At 40.2% G+C, this 13,927-nt stretch overlaps 1 long non-coding RNA gene across 1 annotated transcript; it reads left to right on the top strand.

Moving 5' to 3' along the window:
- The first annotated feature begins 545 nt into the window (after window positions 1-545).
- LOC120616230 (uncharacterized) lies at window positions 546-7,751 on the top strand. The gene is made up of 2 exons (XR_005656532.1): window positions 546-792; window positions 6,535-7,751. It is a non-coding gene; the product is annotated as an uncharacterized LOC120616230 (long non-coding RNA).
- Window positions 7,752-13,927: the final 6,176 nt, after the last annotated feature.

Here is a 13,927-nt window from a genome sequence, read left to right as displayed (position 1 = left end):
GTTTAGATGCTAACAGTTAACAGTAGCAGCATTTTCAAGCAAAAAAAAAAAAAAAAAGGGCAATGACATAACTTTGACTTGTTTCTGTACGTTTATATAAATAACTCGACTAATGAGTGTCTTACAAGAAGAAAGAATGAAGATGATTGCCCTGGTATGTAACGATACGCATATAGACTCAGCCCCTTTGTCAGCTCACATAGCCCCTGATGATCTGAGCATTTCCTCCCTCTGTTTGGATGACTTGAAAGCACATCCCAGCAAGTAAACTCACTACATTAAAGCGATGTTCATTCCCAATTTACACCAGATTTCATCCCATCATATCAACAGCCCATACCGCCAGAAAGAGGACTTTCTTACACATGATTTCCATGGTGTTGATGTGTTTCTGCCCTAAATAGACAGATGCAGATGAAGCAATGCATGTTGATGCCATTACGAGACTGTGACATGGGCAGAAGTTTCCTTACACACTCATGCAATCACACACATTGTGAACATCCTGTTTATTTGGCTCGTCCTCTGGCGATTGGCTGTGGCGTATCAGCACATTACTGACAGCTGGGAATTTCTCCAGTGGAACATGCTTTTCCTATGACACATATGCAAGGAGCAGCAGGAACACATGCTGACCGTGGTGTCCATACAAAGCAGCCCAGTTTCTCCAAATGCAGAGCATGTTGGGTGCTTGGGTTTTGTTGGGACACCACCGAGGGACCCCGCTGACCTTCAGAGGCCATACAAGATAACACGTTCCTGGACCCCTATTTCTGGACTGCTTTGGGCAAGGTCAGCATGGCAAACACCCCACTTCCACAAGATCAGATGTTACGGTAATTCCTTTTAGCTAATGTGTAAGGGTAAAGGAATGCCTTCAAACCTCATCTAGGCCCTGTGGAATCTGTTGAAAATGCATGACAGCTGTGGGCTTTGGCGAGGCTGTCTGTGAATGTATGAGATTTGGAAATGATTCAAAGCTAGAAATAACTGTACAGCTCAAAACCCTGTACCCCTGTGCGCTCTCTCTCGCTTCATCTCTCCCTCTCTCTCTCTCTCTCTCTCCCCCTTCCCATCACTCATTTCACGCGCACTGTACCTGGGTCACAGTCTCATGCTCATGACTTTCATGCATTCTTCATGGCCGAGGGCTGTGGGTAACGCCCTCCACACACAAACACAGATGTGGAGAGAAGAAAGAAGCAGGGGCGGGGGTCAGAGCAACAGAAGGATTTTAATAAGGCACAAGAACAGGAAATTGAGAAAGAGCCTTTTTTTAAGTATCCAATTGGGAGTTGAGAAGCAGCAGCAAACACACACTCGTTTAAAAGCCCATCTGCAGTTAGAATCATCGCCGAGTTTTCTGATGATTTATAGAGGTGCTCATTTCTTCAGGCTGCATTATTTTTGAAGCCTGTGACTATTTACACTTAGCTCTTGCAGTTTCCCTACATATTCTACGCTACGCCCCCACCGTTCGCTCCCACAGCGAGAGCTCGGGTACAATGCTTCGGAGAAGAGTTCGATGATGAGGAATAGGAGCTGAGAGAAACAGGGTCCACTCCGAGACTCTGTTTCCTTAAATCGAATGACTAATATCCAAATACCTTATCGCTTCTGACCTCAGAATCCCCCCTCCTGACATTTCGACTTAAATGTCATTTCAAGATTCAAAGGCATTCTGCAACCTGACTCCTGAATAATGTGATGCCCTAGGAAACACTCCTTCTTCTCCTGTGACTTCTGCTACTGCTGTGAATATTTAAAATGGTACCTCGGTACAATCACGTGGATCTAACAGTTTTTCCTTCTAGTTAACCCCAGCTTTGACGCATATGGTAGCGGCGTGTTTGTCATTAACGACACAGACCCTTAGGTGAAAATAAGCTGCCCGTTATCATATCCAAAGTTTGGCCAAGAACTCCCCGAGATGGAGGTTTAAAAGGAAGGAAGTCTTTCTACAGCTGACCATTATCCCATCGATATCCCAAAATGAAACAAAAACATATACGATGTTTTTTTCTTACGTGAGGGCATGGAAAACAATGCAAAGGGGGGCGTGGGGGGGACAATTCCCATTGAGAATCTGCTGGATTCTGTCAAGCACCTCGTCAGCCAGCTGGATCTACTCGGGTATTCAGAAACAAAGGAAAAAGTACTCTGGCCATCCACGCACTCAAACTTATAACACCTAACTCAAAGAATAGATCGCTAAAGAAATGCACGTTGGGGACACAGACGCTGGCTTGGGGCATTTGCTCTTCCATTAAGATCAGTTCTAACAAGCTGTGTTGTTTAGATTCCCAGACCACAGTGGATTAGAAACGGCACGTTAAAGAACGTCAGGGTCTTGGTAAAAAGAGTGTGCTGGCAACAACCAGATGCACAGCTGGCCAGCTCACAGCAAGAGAGAAGAACAGCGATTGAGCAATGTGAGTATCCAGGGCATTTAGCACTGAGGTCCCAGGCATCACAACACAGCACAGAATGACAATGAACTTGCACCATGTTGACCCCGGGTCATCAAGCAAAAGATCCATTCTACAGAAGAATTCATGGAAGTCCATAATACATTTAAGGTATATTCACATCGAAGCAACATAAAATGAGAGGTTTTAGAGGAGCTGATTTCCTTTATGTCTAAAATAAATAAACATGGAATACTTCGTTGGCCCCAGATAACAGATTTGTTTATCGCTATATCTAAATACCGGAGACTTCTAAATAAGAATTTGGGGTGGGGCGACACTATTTATTCCACTACACCCATCCACATAGTGACTTCCAAATCAGGCATGTTCTAGAATATGATTCTATACCTCTGGCCATGCATAAATATCCCAGGGACAGACATCTGTGGAAGCAAATTAGTCCTTATTCAACAAACCTTCTTCTTCCTTCTTATCTCATCTTAAATACCCATCTCCAAAGTTAGCTACGGAAAGATCCAGACACTTGCTCTCCCAAGCTCCTTGCAGCCAGGGATGACCAGATGACTCGGTTCGGCCCAGAAGAAATACAAAAGGGACTTGAGGTACCAGGAAGCGAATGCAGCTTCAGCTCAGGGTCTCATACTCCCAACACCCTCAAACCAAGGCCCTGGGCCTAATTTTGTATTTTGAATATTATTCTGTTTTTCTTAAAGTGGATCCTCAAGACTGTGTTAGTTCAGGCCGCACTGAACCTGAAATGTAGTAGCTCCCTCCTGACAAAAAGAGGATGTCACGTAGAGAGTTTTTTTCCTGCCTCCTTTCTCCCCACTTCAGATCCTGCCATAAGGATACGATTATGACAGTAACAGCAGCCATCCTTCCATCGTGAGTGGCATGCTAAAAGAATCTGAGACATTCTGCCCCTTGATATTATTTCGCTCTGAACCAGCCCTGCGGTGATCACCTTCCAAATTTCTTGTTATGTGAGAAAAATATACGATAAGAGGTTATTTAGGTTTTCTCTGTCACACAGCAAAAACTATCCTAACTGATGTAGCACTTGACCTAGGCTGGGCCAGTTAGAGCCTTATTAACGTCCCTTTGTTGGTTGAAATCACAAGATGTAAAATTCGGAACCATTTGGCTACCTGAATTCTTGCCACATGCATGAAACCACTCTACAGAAGGAGAGGATGGACTTGTCCCATGCAGAGAAGCACAGCTAAGAGATAGAGAGGAACCTGAAGCTCTGATTCCTGCATCCCAACATCAGAAGCTGTCGTGACCTTTCTCCAGCCGTGGCTGTCCAATGATTTCATAGCTTATCCTTCCATTAAAATCCCCTGATTTGTTTCAACCGATTCGAGCTGGGATTTCTTTCACTAATAAGTTAAACAGACTAATCAGTAAAGCTTCCTTTCCTTCTCCCAGATGTTACCATTCCGTTTCATTTTTTTTTTTTTTCTCTCTCTCTCTTATTTCCACCTTCTGCCAAGGAGCTGGAATCCAATCCCACGGCTTCAAATGCCCTTGGCGATTAAGACTAAGCTGCATAGTCAGACACACCTGGGCTTACTTCCTGCTCTGTTACGACCAGCAATGAAGTGCTGGCAAGCAACCATCTCAAAGCCTCGTTTATGTTATTTCAAAGAGAAATATCAATCTTATGTGGTTCTAAGAAACAAATCAGCTGATACATATGGAGTCTTTAATAGAATGCTTGACACCTAGTAAACACTTAGGAAGTATGTTATCATTATACAGGGAAGTATTATCATGATAGTTTCTGAACCACAAGACAAAAGCCTTTCTAATCTCAGTCTCTGTCTTGCATGCTAACCCTGCATCTCTTATTTCCTTCCGGACCTTTCCATTAATATTTACGAATTTCACCTTAAACCAGGCTGATTCCCACTTTTCTTCTTTCCAACGGTCTTCTCCTACCCACCCTGCAGTTAACATTCACAGTTCAGTTTGTGACACTCACGTTATTTTTTCAGTCATCCAGACTCAGACTTCAGATCGTTACTCATTTCGTTAACTACTCCATCACAGGTATGTATAAATTAGTCCTAACTAAAACAAAACAAAACGAAAAACCATGAGCATTATGAATTACAATTACTTGTATTTTTTCTTTTATTTGTTTAGTTTAGCTATTTAATATCTTTTAAAGTAAATTTGAGACTCTACAATCTTAAATCTATTGTGCTAGGCACAGGCGGTGGTTTAAAAACAAACAAGATGTCTTTCATTGTTCATAAAGAACTTGTCTCTTTGAAGAGATCTGATAAGTGGGCAAACTATTATCGTATTTGTCACATTTTTCCAGGCATTAGAAAAAATGCAATGTTTACGAATTTCAAAATCATAGATCACTCCCACCATAGGTAGATGTTGTTTTAGAGAGCAGTATACTTCAGTAGTATACTTCAGAATCCACACATGCCCTGTCATCTGAGACCCAGCAGGTAGAGTTGATCTAGCCGAACCTGTCATTTTAAATACTGGCTCTCATGTCAAAACTCTTTCAGTTCCCAAATCATCATTTCTTCAACTCTCTTGATGTTTGTCCCCATGACTTTTGGTGACTGCATCTGTGTGGCATGGAGTGGCATGAAGGCGACCACTATTGACTTCACAGATGAAACTGTGGGAAAGACCCAAGTGGCAAAATCAGTTAGGTGAGAGAAAATACAAACTAATTAACCTGTCATGTCCTCCTTCTCAGCAGGGATGCAATAGATTCTTGCACAATAAAGTACCCTCCCCCAGCTGTTGCTCAGCATCCACGTTCTCCATAGGATCCAGGTGTGCTCTCTGGACATAGTCCTACTTTCGTAAATTAGTGTATTTGCAACAGGTGTGCATGGAAGCTGAGGAATCATTTGCAATAGTAAACATTTCAAATCTTTCTTAAATTTAATATAGTAGGTCTAGAAGTAACATGCCCGACTTGTGATACTAATTGTTTATATTACTATACGGATTTAGATATTGCTTTAAAAGATGGTAAAAACAATACGCTATTGATAGCACTTTATTCAAGGAAGTTAGAATACTTAAAATATTTTCTGTGATGATATTTGGTCATAAGTCTCCCTATTAAAATGAACACAATGTGTAAATTTTATGGTTGTTTAGAATCCGTTTAAAGAATTTTATCAACCATTCCAGTTATGATAGCCTCAATAGAATTCTTCAAATTGAAAATTAAAAAAAAAAAAAATCTAAGGACTATGGTGACTCAAAAACCGCTGTCTAAATTGTAACCACTGCCAATATGACACAATTATGTAAGAAATCTTAATTATAACAACATTATCGATTTCGCCAAAATAAAGAAGAAAAAAAATTTAAGAACTAAGTATACAATAATTTATTAATTATGTTTTTTTTAATTACTTATTCAAACAATGTCAGTCAATCTACAGAGACTACCCGGATAGGCAGAATAATAGTAAATTTAGTAATCTTGGATGTCATGCCAACTTTCAGATATATCGACACCATAGTCTTATACATTTTTCAATTTTGACCAGCTATCAAGGTTTTTAGCTAAATTTTTATCTTTAGACAAATGGTATGTGGATCTCATTCATACTTCAGTCCTAAGCTTTGCAAATGTACACAGCAAGTCCACTTTTGAAGGCCCTTTATGGGTTAAGGACAGTCTGAATTTAGCTTCGAAATTCAGGTACCAGTTGAAAAAACACCCAAGTTTGGATCGGACAAACACATAAGGGAGTAGCACCACAGAAAAGCCAACGTGCACAGCTGGGAATGCCCAAGATGTGCTGGAATTCAAGGCCCATGAGACCACAGTGTGTCAGTTTTGTTTACTCATGTCTTGGAGTCGAGAACAGTGCCTGGCTCACAGTAGACGCTTAAAACTATTTGTTGAATGAAGGAATGAGTGAATGATAGCAAAGAGTCTAATTTTACTAGAGCGTAAGATACATGAAAGATAATTATGGGAGATAAGACTTAAAGGAACAGCTGATGAGAGTTAGAAAATAGTTCAAATGATGTATTCTTGAATTCATCAGAAAATGGTGCATTGTTTAATAACAGGGATTGACGCACATCCTCTCCCTTCTAGCCCCTCTTCAAGACAAGGACAAGGCTGTCCTAGAACATGGACATTTTCACTGAAAGGAGTAAAGAGGTCACTGGGAAAAAGAAAAGAGAAGAGAAGAAAGGAAAAGGAAGAAAGAAAAACTAAATATGAAGGACCTTTGGGAGACTTCAGGAATAAGTCTAGGCAGAACTCTAAAGGATTTATCTGTGTAAGGGTTCAACACGCTCCAAGGAAGAACAGCAAGAAAACTCTTTGGGAATGATCATGAGCTTTAAGCCTGGGATGTCTAGACAAGGCAGAGGAACAGAGGCCATCGCTGCAACTCTTGGGATGTGTTTCCCTAGAACACAAGAAACTCATCTTTCAGTGTGGGGTCATGTCACCAAGCTGTGTCCTTGCCCAGAGACAGAGGTCAAAACTCTGTTGGCAAGGAAAGAACTCTGGAGTGCAATATTGCTGGATTCACTCGCTGTGTCCTCTGATTCGATCTTCAACGGAAATCTGACAAGGTCCCCATAAAAGAGAGATTTGGGGCGGGGGGAAAAAAGAGTGATGCAAATTAAAGAGCCAAGACCTAGAAGGTAAAAGAAAAATTAAGAGACCTTCCTCTACAGAACCTATCAAAACCTTGTAACGTGGCATAGAAGAAGAGCCCATGTGGAATTCTATCGATAAAACTGGAAAGAAGGGGAAAAATGAGACCAAATTTCATGAAATGCACACTTGTCCCAAATATTCTAAGTTGGTTGGTTAAGTTTTAAAGTTTTCTACTCAGGCACCAAGTTTCTGTAGAATTCTCATAAATATTTTTCTTTTAGTTCATAAATATTTTTCTTGCTAAAATTGAGACTTTAGTATATGCCTCTTGACCTGGGTTCACATTTTATAGCTGAAAAAATATATAAAACCTCAAAGGAAATCATAGCCAAATTGTTGGGTTTTAGTTGGTTTTAGGTCAGAGGGCAAGAATTCATCGAATTTTATATACTTTACACCTAAAATAAAGAAATACCCAAGTTTGCCTAAAACTTGGCCCTATTTCCCATTCTATCTGGGGCCAAAGTTTTCAGTTAATCTGGCACAAATATAGTTTTTAATGATACCTGAGACCAGGTGATTTTTTAAATGATTTTAATGCTAAAATTTCATAAGTCTATAGAAAACAAACATTTTCCATTGCCCAAATAATCACTTGATGATACTTAAGGACAGAGAATAAAGTTTCTGAGAGTAAACTATCACACAGTACAGTTCCTTTGTATTTTCAGCCGATGGTTTCTCCAAAGCAGGCGTATAATAACTTCATGATTCCATGTGGCTGAGGTCTCAGTTAAGACTTTGAAACATGGAATCAAAGTTCAAACAATCCTTTCCTAGTTAGTGATTCCTTCCATCCAAATTTCCTAAGCCAAGGTCAATAAGAATAAAATGTATGAGTGAATGGAGGTTTCGCAACAACAATAGACTATTTATACTGTGGTTGTGATTAAGACATAAGGAGGGGACATAAAATGAAACTTAATAAACTGACTTCATGAAGGCTAACAGTTTTCTTAAGCTCAGAAATTAGAAATTCCAATAGGAACACAATTTACCTTAGTTCTAAAGCATTAGTCAATTACTGAAAAGTAGAGTTAGATTTCCTATCAGAGAAAAATAGTAAAAGATAAATATAAGCCAGACTATCTTCCTTCCAAGATATACTTACATTCTAGATGTTTCCACCGGGGATTAAATTAACAAGTCCTTGGCAAGTTATTTCCATATTCCCAATACATACCCCACAGGAGACGTGCATTCCGTCCTTCGAGCTGTATAATTTAGGTGAACTGGACAAGTACAGGCAAAATAGATGTCGAGCTACCAGAACATGAAATAATCTATAATCTAACTGCTAAGCTGCACAGAATAAGGATTTTAGAAAATGTCAAAGAAAAGTCATGAGCTAAATTTATGTAACTAAACAAACAGGTCTTGAGTTTGAGACTCACTGACTCACGTTCCATCTTCAGGGAATTACTATTACTTATAGGTACTGTGCCAGGTTATAGAAAGTCAAAGATGACAGAATTCATACTCTACAAAAAAATATCTATGGAGGAGCCTATAAAGGCGGAGAAAGACAATAAAATTCAGTAAGTAAGAGAAGTATGTTCCGGATACTATGAGAGCACAGAGAGAAGCTACCAGACTCAGCCTGGAGTAGAGGTGGGTGGGGAGCCCGCTTGAAGAAATCGTGGACATCAGACACGTAGAAAAGAAAAAGAGGCCATGCTAGGTGGAGAAACCATATGAACAACAAAAACGATGAGTTGTAATGAGCAAAGTTTATGGCTAGAGGTGGGGTAGGGATCGAGAAATCAACAGAAATAGCTGAGAAGCACGGGGAGGGAAGGATGGAGAGCTGAGCAGGGGCTGGATACCAATGGTGTAGTGGGTTGAACGATAACCTCCTCCCAAGGTACGTCTATATTTCAATCCCCAGAACCTATCAATGTAACCTATTTGGAAAAAGGTCTTTGCAGATGTAATAGTTAAGGATATGCGATAGGGTATCCTGGATTATTTGGCTGGGCCCTAAATCCAATGACAAGTGTCCTTACAAGAGTGAGGCAGAAAGATATCTGACACGGGAGAGAAGGCAGAGGGAAAAGGAGGCGGCGCCACGAAGACAGATGCAGAACATGCAATTTTACAGCCGCGGGTCAAGAAACGCCAACAGCTAACAGATGCTGGAAGCGGCAAAGAATGGGTTCTCCACTAGAACCCGCAGAGGGAGCATGGACTTACTGACCCCTGATTTTGGACTTCTGCCCTCTAAAACTGTGAAAGAACACCTTCTGTTGTTTTAAGCCACCCAGTTTGTGGTCGTTCGTTATGATGGCACAGCTAAGCGAGGGTCTGAGTTCCACGGTCTTGGCTGCTCTGTTGGGCGATCGTTTCATTTTGCTGTTGAGGGTGTTCAAAACTGGGAGGCAAGGCTGATAGCGAGTTAGGTGAGGCATTCCAGAGAAGGATTAACTATTGATTAACTATTATAATAATTTAAGAAAGAGCTCATAAGATCATTGTCAAATGCATAATTTTTAAAATCTTAAAACATACATATACATAGTCATACATATACATAGTCAAAGTTTTACTGAACTTATTAATTAAAAAGGCAGCAGGACACAAAGGCAATTTATCTTGCTGGTTCATTGTACTGAAACGTACCAACCAATGTATATAGAGTCAGTGAACGAAAAAAAAAACAAACAAACAAAATTCTATAATGAGATTGCTAAATTACAACCACCATCACAACAAAAACAGATTATTTTTCCTCACGGCCAGAAATCACAAACTTTGGTTCATCTCCTTTCCTGGGCTGAAACCATCAGTATTGCTACCAGAAAGAGACATATATGCACAGTCTGGGTTTCCTACAAATTCACACCTATGCTTACAAAGTTGTGGAAGGTTCTCGTGCATTCTAGCAAACATCGAGGAAAAGTCCCATTCTTAAGACAGATTGACTTTACAGGAGATCGTCAGATGACGCCATTGCTTAATGAGGAAGTCATGTAGGTATCTTTTTTGTCTTACTTCCAAGTTTTGGATATTTTATTGTTAAAATTTGACATTCACGTTGAGTCAACAATCGAGGGGGAAAGCAGGTACTTTAGAGACCTTGCAAAGAAAGAAGTTACAAGGAAAGACTAATACTTAACCTCACTGCTAGGAGAATTGGATAAATTAATTCCTGCCAGGACCTAGGAGGGGTGCCTTCTCCAACATTCCATCATCATCTAACATTATTCTGATACCGTGTGGAAAATCTTCCAGGAGGACATATTTTTAATAAAATATGTTTGTCTTCCTGTATTCAATAACCTCTGTGGATATAAAGTTACTGTGTATATAAAGTTACATGATATGTTCCTTCAAGGTCTTTATTGCATTACTAAGGTCTGAAAGTATTAAAGGTTTAACACAGAAAATAATAAAAGAACGAAATATCATATGACAAGCGTTAACTATATTTAATCGAGTGTCAAAATGCACGATTCCCTGCTTATCCAGATCTTCAACGTACAGTAGTTTCTCAGAGAATTTTCGTGAACCACGGGAAGGTAATGAGACATGATTACAAAGCTAACGAGCCACTAGATTTCATAGATAACCAGGGAGAAGAATCCTGATTTTTGCTTGAGTAGAATATAGAAAGGATAAATTAGGGCTTGATGAATTCCATTCACATAATTTGTCCTCAAAACAGACTCAATAACAAGATAAACTTCCTTGGAAACATGGTACGAATAGAAGTCTTCATTGGCAGTTGAGAAAAATAATATGACCATAACTTTTTTGTGTGAAATAAAATAGTTTGATGATTTTAAAAGAAACTGTTTAAGTGTACTGGCAACTTCTATTTTAGTGGCTACACATGTCAATTTATGTAAACTTTGATTTTAACATTGGACTTTGTCCAGGACTGTACATATGATGTGACAAACATAAGAAACTTGTTGCCCGAATGCCACTTCTCAGCCGCGAATTCAGTGAAAGTGCTCGGTTCATAACTGTTATAGCATTTATCATGTTGTAATTTCCCTTACTGTCTCTCTAAATAAAGTTAGCTCCTCAAAGACAGGAGCCATGTTGTTCTCATCGCAAGGTTCATAGTACAATGCCTGACACACCCTAGAATCTCAATGAACAGAAGTTACATTATAAATGAACACATTCGTAAATAAATGAAATATTTGGGGACATTTTTCCATAAAATGAGGTTAAGTTAAGTTTGCTAATATTACGCTATTTTATATCATTAATAAATGTTTTATATTGCTAGTATATATTATTTGCTAATACATACGTGTATAGATAATGATATCTCTAAAGGTAATTTATCTCATTTTGTCCCATGATTATACAAAAGTTCCCTCAAAAGATAATATCATTAGGCTTTTAGAAGCCAAATCACTACACCATTTGCCTGAATATAGAGAAAAACCAGAACGTGTCGCCCCAAAGTCTGCCAGTTTAGCATATTGATTATTTTGAATTAAAGGCACTTAAGAAAGAGCAAGAACACTCTGACCCTTCTCTGTTTTCATCGGGTCTCTCACATTCACCCCGCCAGTGATAAACATCGAACCGCCACCACTTCCAACTTTAATGTTAAAGTCAAAGTTTATATCAATCGACACGTGTAGCCGCTAAAATAGGAGTTGCTAGTACACTTACAGCTCCTTCTAAAATCATCGAACTATTTTATTTTACACACACACGAAAAGAGTTCCTAAGGCACGTGAGGCTGTCATTTCCACTCTGGACTGAAAAAAAATAGCTAGGCGTGGAGGGTTAATTAGGGCTCAAGACTAAGATATTTAAGCAATAGGGAGAATTAGTCAAATTTTAGGAACTACAGAATTCGAGAGAAGGTAAGGAATTTGGGGAGTGTTGATGAATCGGGCAGAGGTCAAAGCTGAGGCAGGAGTGCCAGAATCGGGAAATCTGGCTGGGGAAACATATATGGTGATCGTCATTTTGTGAGGAGGCTTTCCTAGTCAATGAAATTTTTTTAGACTTTGGGGAATTTGGGGAACCTCAGCATCCATCCTCCATAAGCTAGAAAAAGAACTATATCTCTGCGACAATGCGTGACTGCACAGCTCAGTGAGTGAAGCGTTAAATGAAGTCTAGGATTTAAGGCGAAAGCTAAATGCTAGTTCTGATTCGAAAATACCAAAGCAGAGCTCTAAGAATAAATCTTTAAGAGAAAAAGTTATTCTTTTGATTAGCTACATTGTCAAAGTCCCAGAAATACCCATTAAAAGCTGTCCACACAAACACTCCAGATCTAGAGTTTCAGCCACACTTAGCGTCACCTGAGCCAGATAGTCGCCTGTTATGTATGCTTATCTTAAATTCTCCATTTCGTTTTACAAATCAATTCACTTGGCTCTGAAATCAAAGATGGTATAACGCAATTCAAAATTCTGTTATTGAATCAGGAAAGGCAAAGCCCTCAACAGGGTGAGCAAACAACAGAAACTCTCAATTGAGGGACTCATAATAAGGTGTAGGGGAGACAGTTCATCCGGACTTAAAGCCGATGAAGGACACAGCACGAACGTGAGGAAATGGACCTCTGCTGACCATATGATAAACAGACAGTGCTTTGGACATGATGTTCCTTCTCCACAGAATGCAGTTCTTGACACACTTGTCCCTCCGTGCAATGAGTTCATCTTACTAGTCACACTTCAAATTCAACCAAGTGACTTTCTCTTCTCCAGAGGAAGCGATCTCATTGCAAGTGATTTTCCGTTATTTTACTCTCTCATACAATGGTGTCTCTTTTCTTTATGTCACATATTTCGATTTTGAACTGTACAATCCTTTGTACAATTACTCTTCAATGTCTTTCTCCCTCGAGTGACTGGGGAGCCTGGGTCTATCTTTTTTCATCATTTTAACTCCACCTCCTGGAACACAGCTTTTCATATGCGAGGACTTCGGTAATACTTCCTGAGTGAATGAATGAATGAATGAATGTCATTACCGAAAGAAGCCACTACTATACATTCGACTCCGATTAAAACGAGTGGAATACCATCCATTTGTCCATAAAGATCGGATTAACATAACACAGGAAAAAATCAGAGAGAAATGAAAGACGAGTACAGACGACTACTGAAAGTTCCTCTTTGGGAAATAAAAAAAAAAAAAATTAAAGCTGGTGACTTTTCTTCGGGCAGTGCCTCTTCTAAGCCCAGTTCCTGAAATCTGATCCTATAATAAAGTAGCAAGATGGCAGTGTACGCTAGCGGTGCCAACGGAGGATTCTTTTAAAGGAGGTTTCAGTCATGTTCCCACTACGCTCGGCAGTGGGGTCCCCTCGTAACTGTGACGAGGGGTTTTGGAGAAAAACTCAGCGAATGTGATTAAGCAGCCAGGAAACAGACACCACGAGGAAAGCCCAAAGGAATCAGGATTATTTCCTTCCCAGCAGAAGTTGGCGGATTCAATACCGGAATGGGATGGATGGTGAGCAGCTGCTGCACGTTGTCAAGGAGCCTGGGGAGGGACGAAGGAGGAGCGTCCTGCCGTCCAGCCGCTGCCACGTCTCGGTGGCCACCCGCGTTCTCCACGCTAAGCCCGCTCTATCTCAGGAGCTGTGCTCGTCTTTAAAGTCCCTGCGAAACTTTCTCCCTGACGACGACGACGAAGGTTGGGTGAACGCTCTCCCATCCGCCGTCCCCTCTCTGCAGCAATCACTTCCATCCATCGTCTCTCAGATCTGTTGAAAGCATCTGATTGAGACGGAAAGCCTCAAAGGGTCTCAGGTTTCTTTAATGTCTTAAGTCAAAAACAACAATGCATGGGTGAGGATGAAGCACGTGTCCGTTTTTCATCATAGTGG

The sequence above is a fragment of the Pteropus medius genome, unplaced genomic scaffold, assembly GCF_902729225.1.
Source record: "Pteropus medius unplaced genomic scaffold, Ma_sr-lr_union100, whole genome shotgun sequence".
NCBI classification, from domain to species: domain Eukaryota; kingdom Metazoa; phylum Chordata; class Mammalia; order Chiroptera; family Pteropodidae; genus Pteropus; species Pteropus medius.
Note: the sequence above shows the minus strand (reverse complement) of the source record. Positions and strands in the feature narration are given on the sequence as shown.